Raw genomic sequence first — 18800 nt, forward strand, 5'->3', positions numbered from 1 at the left:
GTGGAAATGGTGTCCAACACGTGCGCCCGGCCCTTTTTATTGGCAGGGTCACATGTCCTGTGATGGCTGTGCTGGATGGGTGTGGTGTGGGTGTGAACCAGCTGTGAGGGAGTGGCTGTGGCATGCTGACAACTAGACCTGTGAGCAGCAGCTCACTACAGGGTAAACCTGGGGCATGTAGCGTTGTCGTCCCCCCCCCCTGTGAGCGTAAGCGGAGTGGGCTGGCCTGGCCGATGCCAGTCCAGCACAAGAGTGTGAACAATGACCCCGGGGCTCTGGGCGTGGTTCCGTTCTGTGCTGGACAAGGAAGTAACTAGTGCTTGTGTCTCCGTTCTAGTGTCGGTGCCACCCGGCACTCAATCGGCAATGTGTCGCCCTGTGACCCAAGTCCCACAACATGAGCAACATGGATGTAATGGGTAATCATTGACCCTACATTTATCCATACCTCCACACTTGCAAGATCATAGACATGAAGCATCGATGTGAAAATGAATGTTTAATGCACATTCAGTGGAGTGTTGCAGCTGGAGCAGTACAGGGCCATGCAAACCCCACGCCACATTGACAGCCAGTGGAGGGCCAGCCAGAGTCCTTCAGGGAATGACAAGTACATCAGAAGAGGGTGAGTCCAGTCCACAGTCTGATAGCTGTGTCATTAGTGACCAAACAGGATATAGCCGTCCATGTCGAGGTCCAAGGTGAGTGTTGCAGAGTGCATCGGGAGAGAGAGGAAGGTGATGAGGCAGAGGGCAGAACCAAGCAGAAACAGGTCATATGGCAGAGATGAATGGTACCGCTTCCCTCTGACCACGAGGGCAGATTCATCCGCATCTTCGTCCTCTGCTGTTTCATGTGCCTCACATGTGGGTGGTGGTGTTCTTTCTCCAGCACTGTGTGGCAATGACAACTCAGGGGCAGGAGGTGGAATGTGTGCCGCACTGTGTGGCACTGTCACCTCAGGGGCAGGAGGTGGGATGTCTGCTGCACGGTGTGGCACAGACACTTCACGGGGCGGAGATGTGAATGGAGTGGTAGCAGCAGCATGCATCAGCGCCAGGCCTTGTGGCAGTAATGCCATGAGGACGGTCTTTATGGCATTGAGGGACCCAGCTACCTCTCGCTGGTGTGCAGCCGTTCTTTCCGCACTTGTCCGCTCCATGTTCTCCATGAGCCTTGGAATGAGCCCCAAATCCCGAGCTCGCTCGCTGGAGCCACTCTGACTAGACAGTCATTCTTGTCGCAGAGTCAGGACTCTGGCGATGTCAGCCATGGTTCGTTGGAGGACATGGAGCGGACTGTGGGTGTCCGTTAGGGACTGTGAGTGGTCCCTGATGGGGCTTAGTCACCCACATATGGCGTCTAATTTGTCTGCCATGCGGTCGAACCCCACCTGCACCTGTTCAGCCAGCTTCTCCTGGCACCCCAACATACAGCGCTGGAAGGCCATGTGTTCGCCGTGGGGGTCCTGGGAGGCAGCCGTGGTGGTGGGTGATGCCTACTGTGTGTTCTGTGCAGGGGGTGGGTTCTCCTTGTAGCAGCTGGGCTGCCCTGCTCCTTGAAGTGGGCTGCGGAGGCTCTCCACGAGCTGTTGGAGGGCATCAGAGTCGAAGGTGTGGTGGTCCTCTTTGTCATCAGAGAAGAGAGGTTGAGACTGCTCTGCAGGAGGTGTTGAATTTCCCTCTGAAATGTGAAGGGGAGATGCAGTTTAACATTGTGTTCACATGTAGGTTGATGCATTGAACATGTTTACATTCAGACTGAATGACAGTGTACATTGCGACTGTGGGGAGATGCCTATAAGATGCGGGACAGTGGACATTTCGACAACATCACAGATGTGTGTTTGTACTTGTACATTGTCAACTCACATTTCCCTGCAATGCCATATGTGATTGGCCAGTTTCTGCCCACAAGCGGCACCAGTTATGTCCTCTGTTCTGTTGTGGACGTGTTGCGGATTGTGCCACATCGTTGTGAATGTTGATGTGCTCTGCAGGATTCAGCAAACACCAGCTGGTCATCTGTGATCTGGAGGCACAGTAACCCCCGGTGCCTGAAGGTGCAGGGCTCATCAAACACATACACACCAGCTGGTCATCTGTGCTCTGGAGGCGCAGTCACCCCCCGTGCCTGAAGGTGCAGGGCTCATCAAACACATACACACCAGCTGGTCATCTGTGCTCTGGAGGCACAGTAACCCCCAGTGCCTGAAGGTTCAGGGCTCAGCAAACACATACACACGAGCTGGTGATCTTTTCTGGAGGCACAGTAACCCCGTTGCCTGAACATGCAGGGCTCAGCAAACACATACACACCAGCTGGTGATCTGCGCTCTGGAGGCACAGTAACCCCCAGTGCCTGAACATGCAAGGCTCAGCAACCAGATATACACCAGCTGATCATCTGTGCTCTGGAGGCACAGTAACCCCGAGTGCTTGAAGGTGCAGGGCACAGCAAACACATACACACCAGCTGGTGATCTGCGCTCTGGAGGCACAGTAACCCCCAGTGCCTGAAGGTGCAGGGCTCAGCAAACACATACACACCAGCTGGTCATCTGCGCTCTGGAGGCACAGTAACCCCCACTGCCTGAAGGTGCAGGGCTCAGCAAACACATTTATACCAGCTGGTCATCTGTGCTCTGGAGGCACAGTAACCCACAGTGCCTGAAGGTTCAGGGCTCAGCAACCGTATACACACCAGCTGGTGATCTTTTCTGGAGGCACAGAAACCCCCAGTGCCTGAAGATGCAGGACTCAGCAAACACATACACACCAGCTGGTTGTGAGAAGTTGGCCTGATATATGCTGTCCACTAGTAATAGTGGGCACCTTGTATCAGTCCAAACAACCCCTTATGGTGATAGGTTAAAGACAACCTTTATTGAAAACTATCCTAGTGGTAGCTATGGAGAGCAGCCTTCAGGCTAAGTCTTGAAGGAATGTAAACCAGCTTGTTTTACCAGTCTATAATCTCTTGAACGACCAAATGAAAGGACAACCACACCAGGTATATATTTAAAATATATGTATTTAAGATAAATCACACCCCTCTAGTCTCTTTATGAGTCTGGAGTTCGAAGTACTTAAGTTACAAGTCAGTATTCAACAGTAATAGCACAAATATACGTTTGGGCCCTAGGGGCGTACCAAACCATATACCAATAAAGTGGTATAAGAACCACGAATGAACTAGACACAAGGCCTAGATCCAGGCTTGGATTGCTTCGGACACTTCTCTTCACGGCAGCAGCAGTTCTTTGCAGGCTTCCATTGAAATCGACGACGCGACCCGACACCAAAAGACACCTATGTACCCGGCTTCACTGGGTGAGGTAACACGAGTACTCTGGTGCTCCCATGGGTGCTAGCCCTAGAACTTCCTAAGTCCAAAAGGGTTTGGTCCTGACTCATTTCTAAGTATCCCTAATCTTTAAATTTCCAACGGCGACATTGCCCATAGAAGCTAACAGGAACTCGCGGCTGTGTTCACACACTGCACATGGCCCCCGTGGGTCCCCTGTGTCACTACCTTGGGTGGTTCCTTGGGGTCCCAGCGATTCTACAGGCTCTAGGCCTTGTGTCTAGTTCAGTCGTGGTTCTTATACCACTTTTTTGGTATATGGTTTGGTACGCCCCTAGGGCCCAAACATGTATTTGTGCTTGTAGGAGAGTAGGAACTGCACTTATGTTGCCCCCACTTTTTTTCTGATGTTTACACTGGTTTCTGGCCATAGTCTGGCTGGGTCCCTGCTAATCAGGGCCCCAGTCTCACTGATCTCTCTAAAACAACTTGGTGTGCATATTAGATGCACTAGTGATTGGATACTGTGGTACCTTCTGAGCCCCTAGTATATGGTACCTTAGGTACCAAGGGCATAGGTACTTCACAGGCCTACCAGGGGCTGAAACATGTATTATGCCACCCCTGGGAAGCAGACTAAATCTGACACCACAGGCCTGCTACTGCAGCCTGAGTCAGATAGTGTTAGCACTCCTCACTGAGGTATAGGCTCCCTATATCTCTACCTGCACACACATATAAGCAAGTCGCGGTTGGAATATTAAAGTTTTAGGATACTTCGGGAGAGTCTACAAGCAAGTCACTTACAGGGTAAGTAGTTCTAGAGCCAACACCCACAGGAGCACCGTAATGCTGGAGTTACCTCACCCAGGGAAGCCGGGTGCATAGGTGTCTTTTGGTGCCGGTTCGCGGCGTCGTTTTCAATGGGAGCCAAAGAAGATTTGCTGCTTGTGAAGACAGGAGAAGTGTCCGGTGGAATACAAGGCTGGATTCAGAAGAAAGAAGACCTGAAATCAGAGGAGACAGTGTTCAAAGTCACTTGCCAGTGACCCGGGGCCAGGAAGCTGGATGCCCACAGTAGTCGGGTGATTTCAGGTGATCACAGGTGTCTTGACTCTTCAGCCACAAGGTCCAGGAGGTGTCGACGATGACCAGGAGCTGGATTCGGCATGTCCCATGAAGTCTGCAGCTTACTGAGGTGTTGGCAACCAGATTGGAGGCAACAAGCCTTGGCAACAGCAAGTCTCGTGGAAAGTGAAGAAAGTCAGGGGTGCAGACCAGCAAGGTCTGAGGGACTCACCCAGCGAGGGTAAGTCAGGGCAGGCCAACCCACAAGCCAACCGGCAAGGGATCGCGTGCACCACCCCAGACAGGATTTTGTGTATGGGTCAGGTAGGGCTTGAAAGGAACCAGACATGCTTGAGGCTCACAAGGAGCCTCGGTGCATATGCCAGTTCAAACCGGTCCTGGGGCACACCAGCCCTGGACCTGGGGCGAGCTGGACAAAGGATTGGTGGTGTAACCACCCCCCTTCCTGGTCCCACCCTTAGGGAGGGACCTAGCAGGTAGTCCGGCCCCTAGAATCCGAATAAAGGTAGGAGCTGTGTCCTAAGACTTTAGACATCCTGGAATCAACTTAACTACAAGAAGAAGACGGGAACTTTGACGCTCTGCCGCACAGAGGACTGAAGCCAATCTCCCCTGTGGTCAGGGAGTGACCACCTTGCTAACGCAAGCACCATCCAGCGAATCAACGTCTGCTTTGCCGCCGCCTTCCGCAGGAGCCCGAGCCCAGAGACTGACAAGACCTGGACCTCCAGACCTCTCACCGCCCGATCCACAGTCCCTGAAAAGAAGGAACCCGTGGAGGCACGAGACACGTGGAGCCAGCCATCTTGAAAAGACCACGACAAGCTGCAAGCGCGACAACCGAGGCTCCCTCAAAGTTGTGCTTTGGGATCTGAGAAGCCCAACATCCGAGCAGCATCTGCACCAAAGGTGAGCCCTCCAGCATCTCCACGATCTGCGTGGGGCCCCTCTGCATTTTGCCACTCGACGCGCCTAACCGGTTGCTGGCCCGTTGGCTAGTGGCCATCTTGGCGACGAACTTCAAGAACTATACCACTGGTCTGGTTGCGCCAGACTGGCCCTTGCTCCCCGCCAAAGGAGCAGCCCCTCTGACCTTGCTGGTCAGAACCATCAGCTTATTTCGTTTTCCACAACAATTGATTTTGCCAAGGCTTGTTTGCTTCGATCAAGTCGCCGACAGCGAGAGCCTGCGTGGGACAGCTCGTGAACCAACTCCTGGACGTCGTCGACCTTCAGGGACCACTTGGCTGCAGAGACAAGCTGCACCTTTCCTCCTGTTTGCACCCGACAACGCCTGGTACCCACCTGGTGCCACGCTGGTCACTGGCTAGTGACTGTGAACACTGTCCCCTCTGCTTACAGGTCTTCTACAACTCCGATCCACCCTTGGATCCACCGCATCTCTTCTGGACCGACCGCCTGCAGCATCTTTGTCTTCAGGCTCCATTGGACAGATAGAAGAAACCCGACGCACTTCGAGACCTATGCACCCGCTTCCTGGGGGTGAGGTAAAGCTGGTACTCCTGGGCCCAAGTGTAGAGTAACATCTCTAGTGTCTGTGTTTCCAATCTTGAGTTCATAGTCCATCCGGAAGATCCGTTTTGCAGTAACTTTGTAACTTTTACGCACCCATTGAAAACCTATGGGAGCACGCGTGTGACTATTTGCTCTGCACACGCAACTCGTGGACCTCCTGGTCACTAACTAAAGTTAGCTCCTTGTAGGCCCAGTGATTCTAGAGGCCCTAGGCCTTTTCCCTTTTCTGTTCGTGGTACTTATACCACTATTTTAGTATATGGTTCGAGTGGCCACCAGGGCCTATCCATATAAAGTGCAACTTCTGTGTATTCTAACGTATTCTTGTTTAACGATTTGTGCTCCTGTGCTCATAAAGAGTCTAGGGGTTACTTTGAGAAATAAATACATATATATTTTCAATATATATCTGTGTGGTGTCCTTTCATTGGTATAAAGGGGGGTTACATTTGGTAAAACAGCCTGCTTAACACGTTTCACGAGTTTAGCCTCAAAGACTGCTTAGCCTACGCTACCACTAGGGCAGCTGGTCCGAAAAGGTTGACTTACAACCACACCATAAGGGTTGCTTGGCATGGTACAAGGTGGTCACTTTAACTAGTGAACATCATATACCAGGCCAACTTCTCACAGGTCCATTATGTTTGGTGAAGGAGGGCTGGGAGTTACCTCTCAAACCTCCCAAACAGGCTGTGATGGACTATGTACTTGATCTCCGCTCCAGGATGGACGAATACATGAAGAAGGCAACTCAAAACCTGGAGGCCAGCCAAGAATTACAAAAAACTTGGCATAACCAAAAGGCTGTGCTGTCTGTGTACCAGCCAGGACAGAAAGTGTGGGTGTTGGAGCCTGTGGCCCCAGCAGCTCTCTCAAACAAGTGGAGTGGCCCCCATACCATTGTTGAGCAAAAGGGAGAAGTCACCTACTTGGTTGCTCTATGGTGAATCTTGGAACTCCCAGGAGCCCCCTTAGTGTGCTCCATGTCAACAGATTGAAACCATATGTTAACAGGGCTCACATGGGCTTGCTCATGGCAACTGATGAGGAACAGGAGGAGGAGAGTGACCCTCTCCCTGACCTGCTCTCACAGAACCCTGATGATGGGTCAGTAGATGGTGTTGCTTTGGCAAGCAGCCTCACTGATCATCAGCAAACTGAGTGCAGACAAGTTTTGCAACAGTTTAGACATATGTTTAGCCTAACCCCTAGTCAGACTTCCTGGTGCACCCATGAGGTGGACACTGGAGACAGTCTGCCTGTCAAGAGTAAAATCTGCAGGCAGCCTGACCATGTCAGGGACTGTATCAGGACTGAAGTCCAGAAAATGTTGGAACTAGGTGTGATTGAGCCTTCAGATAGCCCTTTGTCTAGTCCAGTAGTCCTAGTACCCAAACCTCATACCCAGGGTGGTAAGAAAGAAATTAGGTTTTGTGTAGACTACAGAGGCCTCAATGCAGTCACCAGGACTGACGCCTATCCAATTCCCAGGGCAGATGAACTGATTGATACTTTGGCCTCAGCCAAGTATCCGAGTACATTTGACCTAACAGCAGGCTACTGGCAGATCAGGTTAGCTGAGGATGCCAAAGCCAAAACAGCATTTTCAACCCCTGGTGGGCACTACCACTTTGAGGTGATGCCCTTTGTTTTGAAGAATGCACCTACCACTTTTCAGAGGTTGGTGAACAAAGTTCTGACAGGGATGGAAACTTATTGCTCAGCTTATCTTGATGATATTGCTGTCTTTAGTTCCTCCTGGCAGGATCACCTGGTCCATCTCAGAAATGTTTTGGAGGCTCTGCAAAAAGCAGGCCTCACTATCAAGGCCACTAAGTGCCAGATAGGGCAGAGTCAGGTTGTGTACCTGGGCCACCTTGTAGGTGAAAGCCAGGTTCATCCTTTACAGAGCAAAATCTAAACCATCATGGAATGCATTGCTCCAACCACCCAGACACAGGTGAGAGACTTCTTAGACCTGACTGGGTACTATAGGAGGTTTGTTAAGGGATATGGATCTATAGTGACCCCCTTAAATGATCTTACCTCAAAGAAAATGCCAAAAAAGGTTCAGTGGACAGCTAGCTGTCAGAAGGCATTTGAAGACCTAAGGCAGGCCATGTGCACTGCCCCCATCTTACAAAGTCCACCAAAAAGTTCATTGTCCAAACAGATGCTTCTGAACTGGGTGTTGGAGCTGTACTGTCTCAACTGAATGATGAAGGTCAAGACCAGCCAGTAGCTTTTATTAGCAGAAGGCTGACCCCTAGAGAGAAACGTTTGGTCAGCTATAGAGAGGGAGGCCTTTGCTGTGGTGTGGGCCCTGAAGAAGCTGAGGCCATACTTGTTTGGCACTCACTTCATAGTTCAGACTGACCACAAGCCCCTCCTATGGCTTAAACAGATGAAAGGTGAAAACCCAAAACTTTTAAGGTGGTCCATTTCTCTACAGGGGATGGACTATACAGTGGAACATAGACCTGGGACCCAACATGCCAATGCAGATGGACTCTCTACGTATTTCCACTTAGAACATGAAGACTCAACTGGTCAAGGTTAGTTTAATGTCCCTGCGTTTGGAGGGGGGGGGGTAGGAGAGTGGGTGTTTCACTGTTTTTCGACCTTACTCTGGCTGTGGCCCTGCTAATCAGGACCACAGCCTAGCTGCTTCCTCTGTAAACTGGTTTCCATGTACATTAGGTACATATCTAATTGGATTCTGGAGTGCCTTATAAGCTCCCTAGTATATGGTGTACTATGTACCTAGGGCATAGGTACCTCAGAGAGGCCTACCAGGGGCTGAAGCATGTATTATGCCACCCCTGAGAAGCACTCCAAAATGGCACCACAGGTCTGCTACTGCAGCCTGGGTATGGGTGTGCTTGCACCCTTACAGTGGTTTAGGCTACCTATATCACTACAATTGCACACACATATAAAACCTATAAGTCACTCCTATGGCAGGCCTTAACAATCTTGAAGGCAGAGTGCTTGGTTTTTATGTGAGACGGTGCCGCTACATGAGCAGAGCCCCTCTGCAATGTACCTCCTCTGATGCTGTTTGTGGTGCAGTCTGACCATATACTCTTAAGTGCATTATAACCTTGCAGTAAATGCTAACTTTGGGATGGCTGCACGGAAAAATGTTGTGTTTGGTGTCAAACACTTTGGAATACTACCCCCCCCTCCCCCCGCCCCAGTTCTGGTGGTGGGGGTAGCATTCCACCCTCCTAGAGGGAGAGACATGTTCACACTGGTCTAACCCGGTATGACTTTCTACAGCCCTGGCTTCACAAAATGGATGGCTCTGCCACAGACACGGGTCTGTCCTCCTGCTGCTGACCGAAACTCCGGCAGGGGAGGCCTGGACAATAGGTTTCCTGCAGGGAGGTGTAACCACCTCCCCAGACAGGCAGATGTGTATTGGGGCTGGGCGGGAGCACTCTCTGGTGCTTTGAAGCTTTGAAGTCCTGCACTGGGGGCACACTTGGTGTCCCTGTGCATAGTCCAGTTCAAACCGATTGCAGGGGCTACGTGCCCCTGCTCTGGCATGAAACTGGACAAAGGAAATGGGTGTAACCACCCCTCTTTCCAAACCCCCCCATAGGTGGGTCCCTAGAGTATGTCCAACCCCCAAACTTAGTATAAGTATGGGAACCCAGTCCTTGCGACTTTAGATTACACTGGACGAAACTCTGCAACATATATCCTGGACCTTCGATGTTCTATTTTGACTTGAATACTGAAGAAATCTCCCTTGGGGTCAAGGAGTGACTCCCCTGCTTGGCAGGCACCAAAGAAGCAACTGACCAGTCTGCATCGCTGAAGCTCCCGCCGGACGCCGAAGTCTTTGCATCACCAGAGGTAGATTTCCAGACTTCCTCGAGGCTACCCTGAGTCCACAGGAAAGTTGAGGCCCGTGGCTATCGTGAGTGATGTGGAACCATGACCCCTGGACACCGTAAACTTTTGCAGCAACACTATCTTCTGAGACTTCCTCAAAGTTGTGCTATGGGCTCCGAATAGCCCCATCCTTGAGCACCTCCTGCACCGAAGATTGCTGGCCTCCACTCCATGAGTGACCTGTGGGCCAGTTTCAAGTGCGACCGCTCGAGGCTCCTTCGCGATCGCTAGCCCGTTGGCTAGTAGGTCCCCACAAAGGCAACTCCTCTTCTATTTGGGCTTTTCTGGTTGCCCCAGACTTGCCCCGACTTACCCTCGCTGGGTGAGTCCCTCAGATCTTGCTGGTCTGCACCGCAGTCCTTTCTCTGATTTCCTGTGACTTGCCGTTGCCAAAAGCTTGTTGGGTCCAATCTGGTCGCCGACACTGCAGCACTGGACAGACTTTGTGGCACAGCTCGAATCCAGTTCCTGGTTATCATCGGCGCCTCCTGGACCTCGTGGCTGAAGAGTCAAGACACCCATCAACTCACCTGAAGCACCCGACATCTATGGGCATTGGTCCATCCTGCCCTCGGTCACTGACAAGTGACCCAGACTCTGTCCCCTCTGCTTTCAGGTTCCTTCCATCCTAGATCCAGGCTTGAATCTTTTTGGACACTTCTCGTCTTCACGACAGCAGCAGTTCTTCGCCTGCTTCCATTGTAATCGACGACACGGCCGGACACCAAAAGACACCTATGCACCCGACTTCCCTGGGTGAGGTAACTCGAGTACTCCGGTGCTACCGTGGGTGCTAGCCCTAGAGCTTCTTAAGTCCAAAAGGGTTTGGTCCTGACTCGATTCTAAGTGTCCCTAATCTTTAAATTTCCAACCGCGACATTGCCGATAGAAGCGAACGGGAACCCGCGGTTGTGTTTACACACTGCACAGAGTCCCTGTGGGTCCCCTGTGTCACTACCTTGGGTGGTTCCTTGGGGTCCCACTGATTCTACAGGCTCTAGGCCTTGTGTCTAGTTCAGTCGTGGTTCTTATACCACTTTTTTGGTATATGGTTTGGTATGCCCCTAGGGCCCAAACGTGTATTTGTGCTATTACTTTTGATTGCTAACTTGTAAATTAAGTACTTCGAACTCCAGTCTCATAAAGAGACTAGAGGGGTGTGTTTTATCTTAAATACATATATTTTGAATATATACCTGGTGTGGTTGTCCTTTCATTTGGTCATTCAAGAGATTATAGACTGGTAAAACAAGCTGCTCTCCATAGCTACCACTAGGATAGCTTTTAATAAAGGTTGTCTTTAACCAATTCACCATAAGGGGTTGTTTGGACTGATACAAGGTGCCCACTATAACTAGTGGACAGCATATATCAGGCCACCACTCACACTCCCGATGTTAAATTGATGTAATGGATAGTGACTCCATGATTGCCTTATCTGATTTACTTGTCAGACCCTAGTACAGTGCACCATGTGTCCCCAGGGCCTGTAAATCAAATGCTGCTGGTGGGCTTGCAGCACTGATTGTGCCACCCAAAAATACAGTTTGTAAAATGTGGCTCAGGCCTACCATTGCAGAGCCTGTGTGCAGTCTAGTACTGCCATGTCGACTTGGTAAGTGAACTCCCTTACCAGTCCCTAAACCTTCCCTTTACTGCATGTTAGCCACCGATAAGGTAAGCCCAAGGGCAGGGGGCATTGTATGTGAAAGGTGGGACATGCCCTGATGTGTGTGGCATGTCCTGATAGGGAATTACAGCCAATTTCGTTTTTCACTATTACAAGGCTACCTGTCCCCATAGGCCAGAATGGGCAGTTTGATTATAACATCTTATAATCCTAACTGACCCAGGGAACATGGTAGAAAAACGAATTTAGTATGCCTGAACCCAGAATGATAAAATACATCTTTTAGTGAAGTTGGCTTTAACATTTTGTGTTTGAAAATACCACTTTTAGAAAGTAGGTATTTTCTTGCCTAACCATCCTTTCCTGTCTCTGCTAGGTTATGTATTCCATGTCTGGTTTGTGAGTGACAGGGGCTGAGGGGGCTTCAGGAGACAGGGTGGACCTCTCCTATGCCAGTGTGTTGTTTGCTGGGGTTGGCCTGCAGTGGTTTCTTTATTGCCAAGGAAAGGAGAAAAGACTTTTATTGAAACTTTCATAATCTTGCAGAAAAATCTCCAAGGGCTAGAATTTGAGCTTGCCTCCTGTCTGAAGTCTCAGGAATACAAAAGACTTCACCCCTTCTGCTTGGCTGCATCTGGAACTTGCTGTTCTGGCTGCTACAAAAGGAAGTTGCAACATCGACGCTGGCGAGTGACGCCGTAATCTGCATCAAAGTCGTGAGTGTGGCTCCGACTTACTACGTAGACCCAACGCCGGCCGCCGTGCCACAGCGACGCCAGCGAGCAACATCGTAACCTGCCATAAGCCGTGAGCGCTGCTCTGACTTGCGACGTAGGCCCGACGCCTGCTGATGTGCAGCATCGACTACAAAGACGACATCATCGCTGAGACGATCCTTGACGTGGGTGGTCAAGAATCCATCGACATCGTGACATCGTACGGAACCGTGGTTTCGGCGCCATCATGACGTCACCTCCTCTCCGGTAAGGAACAGACGCATCCCCTGCTTTGCGCAAGCATCAAGACCCGACTCTTACATGCGCAAGCAACGAGCGCACTGTTAACGCAGCAGGAGCGTTTCTTCCGTTATCAGCGTAGTGCTGCTAACGCTGAGAACCACAACTCCCATGAGGTCTTGCTCGTCACGTACGACGTGGAAAGAGACGGCCAACAAGGAAGCAGCGGAACTCAGCATAGTGTCAGAAATTCTTCACCCGCCGAGACAGCTGTGGTTCGTAGTTCCTGGAAGAGAGGTCTGATAAGGGTGCTCTGCACCAACTCTCGCTCTTTACCTTGGTTGTGGCTCACCCTCCCCAGTTAGTGAGCGTTCTGCTCGTGCAGAGGAAGGGTAGCGCCCCTGGGATTTCGCCCGGCATTGACGGCCAGCTGCGAGTCACGTCCTCCATTGGTTGAGCTTGCTGCTCGTGCGGAGGACAGTTCAAAGTCCTTTGGGGCATTCGCCCGGCATTGTCGGCCGGAGGTGGTCTAGCTGCCGGAGATCCACATTGATAGCTCGAGTAGGCTTCACAGTCTAGTAGCCTGTGTCTGAGCTTGTACTGCAGTTCCTGTGATAGAGTGGATACTTTATTGCAACTACTTTTCGCAGGGTATTCTCACACCCTTTGTTTCATGTGCACATCCTTTGGATCCTTATCATTGGTGATGTAACCATATCAGCGGGTTGAGACTCAGTAGTAGTTATTATTTGCATGGATGTAGGTGTTCTAGAACAAGGTCCATACTCATATGTTATTCTGGCTCTATTTTAACAGGGGTAATGGGAGTGGTATGGGACTACGCTCTATGCCTGTGATGTAATCTGGAGTTTAGAAAAGGGTAGGTTATTTCTGTGTATCATTGATTTCGGGCTTCAGTTAACCTAGGATGTATCAGCAGACAGTGATTCATGCTCAATGTGTGTTTTCTTCTATGTTTTTTCCTATGCAGCCATAACACAGCAAGTGGTGTTACCACACAGAAGGCATATCATTTGTTGAGGTATCTTCTTCTCCAGGTGTCGTTCTCTTTTGTTACAGGTTTAGGAGGGGGCGCTACTCATTTACAGTCATTTACTTGTATGCGTTCTATGACCATGCTATAAGGTATACATGATTGTGGGGGTCGTTTCAGATCTCCCTCCCGGCTGTTCCCTTCCTTTCCTTCCCCCACTTGATCCTCCCACTGACCTGTGCCATTATGGCTATTAAGGCTTGGGTAGATCAAGAGGTGGACTATTCCGAGCATAAAACCGATCCTGAGGACAGACCGATGTAACACCGACGCATCGCCTCCCCCGAAGCAAGGAACCGACGACGCACCGCGCCAATGACGCAACATCTCCTCGACGCCGTGAGCTGTCTTTGTTTTCACTTTTCCAAGGTACTGTTCTTTGTGGGTCTGTTTTGACTCCGGGCCCGACGCCACACACCTCGTGGTCGGCGCCGTACTTAGAGATTTCTTTGACCTTGACGTCGTGATAACTCCAGTTGGGGTTTTCTGTTGCTAAAGACTGCGTTTAAGTGAATAACTTATTTTTGAGCTATTTCTACCATCTTGAAGTATTATTTCTGATTACAGTATTGTGGATTTTTGTCGTTTGGTCTTGTGTTAAGTCTATATAAAGAATACTTATTTTTATAAAACCTGTGTTGTGTCCATCTGTAGTGTTTTCACTGTATCACTGTATGTGTTCACAAATGCTTAACACACTGCCTCTGAGATAAGCCTTCCTGCTCGTGCCAAGCTACCACAGGGTTTAGGAGTGTAGCCCCCTTACTCTGACTAGAAGCAAGGGTCCCTATTTGGACAAAGGTGCAAACCATTGCCAGCTAGAGACCCCCAGTTCTAACAGCTCCCATATGGAGGATTCCCTTCTTGAAGAAGCCGCATAGGCCCCAGAACTTTTACCTCTCTCCGATAACAAAGGTGACCATGGACGCCTGGGATCGGTGTAGCACTAAATATAGACTATCGTCCTTTCCTTCTCCTCTGACACCCCTGTTTGACAACCCAGACTTCCTGCCTGGTATAATCCGGGATCATTTACTAAGTGGCGACAGACCCCCGTGCTGCTCAGCAGGACATCTGATGGACGAGGAGGGAGCGATCCCCTTCACACAGTTAAGCGCGGACTTTGCCGTTCCCTAGACCGAGCATCTACACTATTGGCAACTTTACCACTTCTTCAGCCTGACAGCAAAACGGCTATTCAAAAACACCTCCTCCCTTCTGAGAAATGGCTGACCACTAAGAGAAAAGCCCAATTAATCCACCTTTTGTGTCCAAACGTAATCACTAATAGAGATCACCAGCAAATCACGGAATAGAAAAATGAAGGCGATCGCGGCTACACCAGAACTCATTCTTTGTAGCTCGAGTGGTTTCGATGACAAATTGGTGTGAGAAAGTTTGTTGAGGTGCCGGGGACTGTTTGCACAGATTTATAACAAGAAAGAATAGTAAAATGATGTGATATGAGAATCCCACAAACTTCGGCACTGCATGCTATAGATGACCTTGTCCTAAACAACAACTTTAGAATAAAGGTAAAAACAAAAGAACAGGGCAGAAGAGCTAAGGAGGCAATCTGTGGTCCAGCGCTGTCCGCGACCCTATGTCCCCATGACAGAGCTCACTCCTGGTGGCCTCTGGCTCTCTGCTAGACCTGTCCAGAAGTTCTACCATCAGACAAATACACGTTTCATTGCAGAGAACAAAGACACAACTGTTGGGATTGTACCTATCTGTATTTTTGAACAAGAATAAATAACCATATAACAAAAGTGACAACTTAAAACCACCTACTCAACCCCACAACAAGCTGCTACCTACATCTAAGAAAGTAGGAGACAAAAGAGTCAAAGTTAGAGAAGGAGGTGGGAACAGCAGCAGAGGAGCAGCACAAATCACAATAGTTCATCATTTCCCAGATCAGTCAATGATCAGTCGCGGCGCTATCAGACTGCGTGACGCGGCCTCCATTCATTCGTCCACTCTTGGGGGCTTTCAAGCAGCCTGTGATTTACTCCTGCATGGCCATGCGTGAAGAACAATGTTGGCGTGGGATCTTGGTGCTCAGCCGTGCTGGGATGCGCCCCAACTGCGATCCCACTGCGCCCCAACTGCGCTCCAAGTTTGGGCTCACCTGGGACCCCCGCCACCTCCTGCTCATCTGTGAATTAAACAAGAAACAAAGGTAAATGCTACAGCACAACCCTGGCTAACTACTCATGACACAACACAACATTCACCCATCGAGCGCCTCTAGGTTCAAGACTGACCACAACTCGCGTCGGCCAGGAGGCCGCGGAGGAAACCAGGAAGGAGCGAGGCTGAAGCTGTCTTCTGAGGGCCAAGGGATGGGAGAAGTTTCTGATGGACGTCTGGACTTGGCAGCACAGGGTAGACGAGGAGTTAACGTCTGATCATTTTCTGCAGATAATAAACCTTGTTCTAGGCCAGGATCAGGCTGTTTGAGGTTGAGAGGCTTCCATAAGTGCTGGTCCTGAGGCCCAGAATGCCCATTGAATGCCAAACGGAGATTTCAATGCAAACGTTTGACAGCGATGGAGCCAATTATTAATTGTCCGACCTTCCCATTCCTTCACAATTGGACAACATGTCATTGTACTGCTCCAACTACCACCCACTGTCAGCATATGAGCCTCACCTTAGCCCGTCTCGCTCACTGACCACAGTTGGACTTGGCCCCTTTTGGCAGGTTCACCCCTGAACTTTTTGCCTTAAGCTCTGACATAGTGGTATTAATTTTAGGCCTCTGGGCACTATAGCACTGTGGCCCAGTGTAAAGTGCGTGCACGCTCTGAATGCGTGCGGTGAGATTGGCCTGCCCTCCCATAGGAATGCATGGGGGATATGTGTGTCCATGGTAATTCCTGGTATGAGAAGAGTGCAGGGGTGAGTTTAGTATGTATGAACTCGTGTGGATAAATGCTGCGCAATGGTGTGTGCAGATTTATGGTGACTGGTGGAGAAATTTGGCATTTCTGTGTACTGTGTGTCTGCCTGCCTGATGTGAATTGCATGTCTGGCTTGTGATTGACAGGAGCTGAGAGGTGTGGGTGGCTCCAGGAGACAAGGGAAGTCTGCCCAGTGGTGAATAGAGAGATCTGCATGCAGATGGGAGGGAGGAGTTGCACCTGGGACCTGAATAGGGCTGTGCCTTCCCTCCACAATGCCGGCTCCGCCCCCTGTGGTGCGTCTGATCCCCGAACCCCCACCTGACAAAGGAGAGAGGAGCTGAACAAAACAATGTGCTCCAAAGCTGCCCTAAACCAGTTCTACTGGTATCCCCCAAGCCCTGTGCTGTGACACAAAGGGATTTAGTAGTATAAATATAGGGGCTGTGACCCCATGAAAATGTTCAGTGTTCCTGTTCTGTTCCTGACCGAGGGGGGCTTGCTGCTGTTGGGGCCCAAGAGGGACCGCCATGGGAGCTGCCTCCCTGCTGGAGGGCCCCGTGTGCTGGCCCCTGGGCCCTGCATTGCCCCTTGATGCCTGAAAGGACTTTTGGGACCCCTTTTGCCTTGCTTGTGATCCTCCAGGACCTTGGAGGAGCTTGCGCTGCATCTAGAGCCTTGGGAGCGCTGTGTGCTGATGACTTTTGATACCCTTTGATTGCATCTGGCGCCTGGGGAGCGCTGCATTTGATTTTTATCCCAGGAGGAGCGCGTGGCCTCCGCAGCGCTCAGCTGCCGCCTTTGGTTCTAGAGGGATTCCTCCGTCCAGTCTTTAGCGGTAGCCCACCCCGCGTTATGCCTCTTTAAATACAGCGGGTGCCGACCCCACGTTTGAAGCTTGATTGCTGGAGCCCACCCCACGTTTTGATTATTTTTGAATGGCGGGTGCCCACCCCGCATTATGGTGCTTTGTAGAGAGAGTGGGTGCCCACCCCGCATTCACCGAAGGAATCACCGCTACGGCCCGGGAAGAGGAGCGCCGGAAGCAGAAGTCCGGCCGTCAGCCTGGTTGTGGGCGGGGCTGGCAACGCAAGCCGGAGCCTCGCGGGCTCCACTTCCGCTTCCCCCGGACGGGGAGAAGCCGCGCAGAGCCTCGCAGGCTCTTTCCTGCAGGACCCGGTCCTCGGTGTGGCCGGTGTGCGGGGCTCTCATAGTGAGGAGAGAGCCCCGCGGATTCCCTGAGCCAGCCTGAGAGGAGTCCCGGGTCCCGAGAGGGGACCCGGGTGAAGAGGAGACCGGGTGAGGCATTAGTGAGTCCCGGTAAGTGGGGGCTCGAGTTTTGAGGTGCCAATCGAGACCCAGTGTACAGAGTCCCTCTCCTGAGCGGCCCCGCCTGACAGAGGGCCGCTGCAGCGATGGCGGGCATGTTTGATTTAAAAGCCCCTTGGCAGATTTGGTGATAAAGGGCCCAGGGGGGCCTGTGCTTCCCCCCCCATGTGGCTGCCCCGTTTTGCTAGAGGGCAGCTGCAACGTCTGTAGGGCATGTTGGTCCCCAATCCGAGCACATTTTCGGTGCTCGTGTTCCTGCCAGTTTGGGCATATTTGTTTTGCAGGGCACAGTCGGTGCCAGTGCTCCTCATTTGGGATTCACAGCTGCCCAGCAGGTAGTGGGCAGCTGCATCGTTTAGGACTGCGCAGAGTGTGTGTACCCTTGACTTCCGCTGCCTTGGCAGTGCGCCCTGACTGTTGGACATAGGGCATTTGAGCCCCTTTTGAGATGGCCAGTTGGCCAGGGGGACTATTAGGTTTGTAGGTCCTTAAATAGGGACCGCACGGCGCTGTCCAGCGTGACCTGCTCGCAGGACACTCCCGCGCCGCACGGCCCAGCTGTGACGGTGCCCTCCCCTCGCTGCTGCCCCCAGCCTCGCTCCCCACGCAGGTCCGCCCTCCTCGGCAGCCTGCCCTGCCACATAGCACCGCTCGCACTCTGTGAGCGCTCCCCCCCCCCGGGCCGGCTCCGCCGTCCTCGGTAGGACTCGGCTGCCCGTGTCACTGTATTTTACTGCTGTCTGTGATCGTTTATTTTCCTTTTCCCTCAGTATTGTTTTTTGCCTCCTTTGCTGTGTGTACCCCTGGTTGTCCCCCCGCCCCGCTCCCGCTTCCCGCCGCCGTTCACGCGGCCACGCCCTCTTCCTTTCTGTGCCCTCCCCGCTCCCGCCTACCAGCTGCCCTCCCGCCCACTGGTCCTTAAATAGGGACCGCATGGCGCAGTCCAGCGTGACCTGCTCGCAGGACACTCCCGCGCCGCACGGCCCAGCTGTGACGGTGCCTTCCCCTCGCTGCTGCCCCCAGCCTCGCTCCCCACGCAGGTCCGCCCTCCTCGGCGGCCTGCTCTGCCACATAGCACCGCTCGCACT

The 18800-nt window shown here is 51.7% G+C and overlaps 1 protein-coding gene across 2 annotated transcripts in view; it reads right to left on the bottom strand.

Annotated features, from left to right (window-relative positions):
• Nucleotides 1–563: 563 nt before the first annotated feature.
• Nucleotides 564–18800, bottom strand: part of LOC146863544 (uncharacterized) — a 71364-nt gene continuing 53127 nt past the window's right edge. The window contains exon 3 of one of the 2 annotated variants that reach the window (XR_014978278.1): nt 564–1683. The gene's annotated coding sequence lies outside the window, so the exon portion shown is untranslated. Of the gene's footprint in view, nt 1684–15197; nt 15636–18800 lie in introns of those variants that run through there. The other variant, XR_014978277.1, reaches the window with a different exon arrangement.

The sequence above is a fragment of the Triturus cristatus genome, chromosome 2_2 (genome assembly GCF_964204655.1).
Source record: "Triturus cristatus chromosome 2_2, aTriCri1.1, whole genome shotgun sequence".
Classification (NCBI taxonomy): Eukaryota; Metazoa; Chordata; class Amphibia; order Caudata; family Salamandridae; genus Triturus; species Triturus cristatus.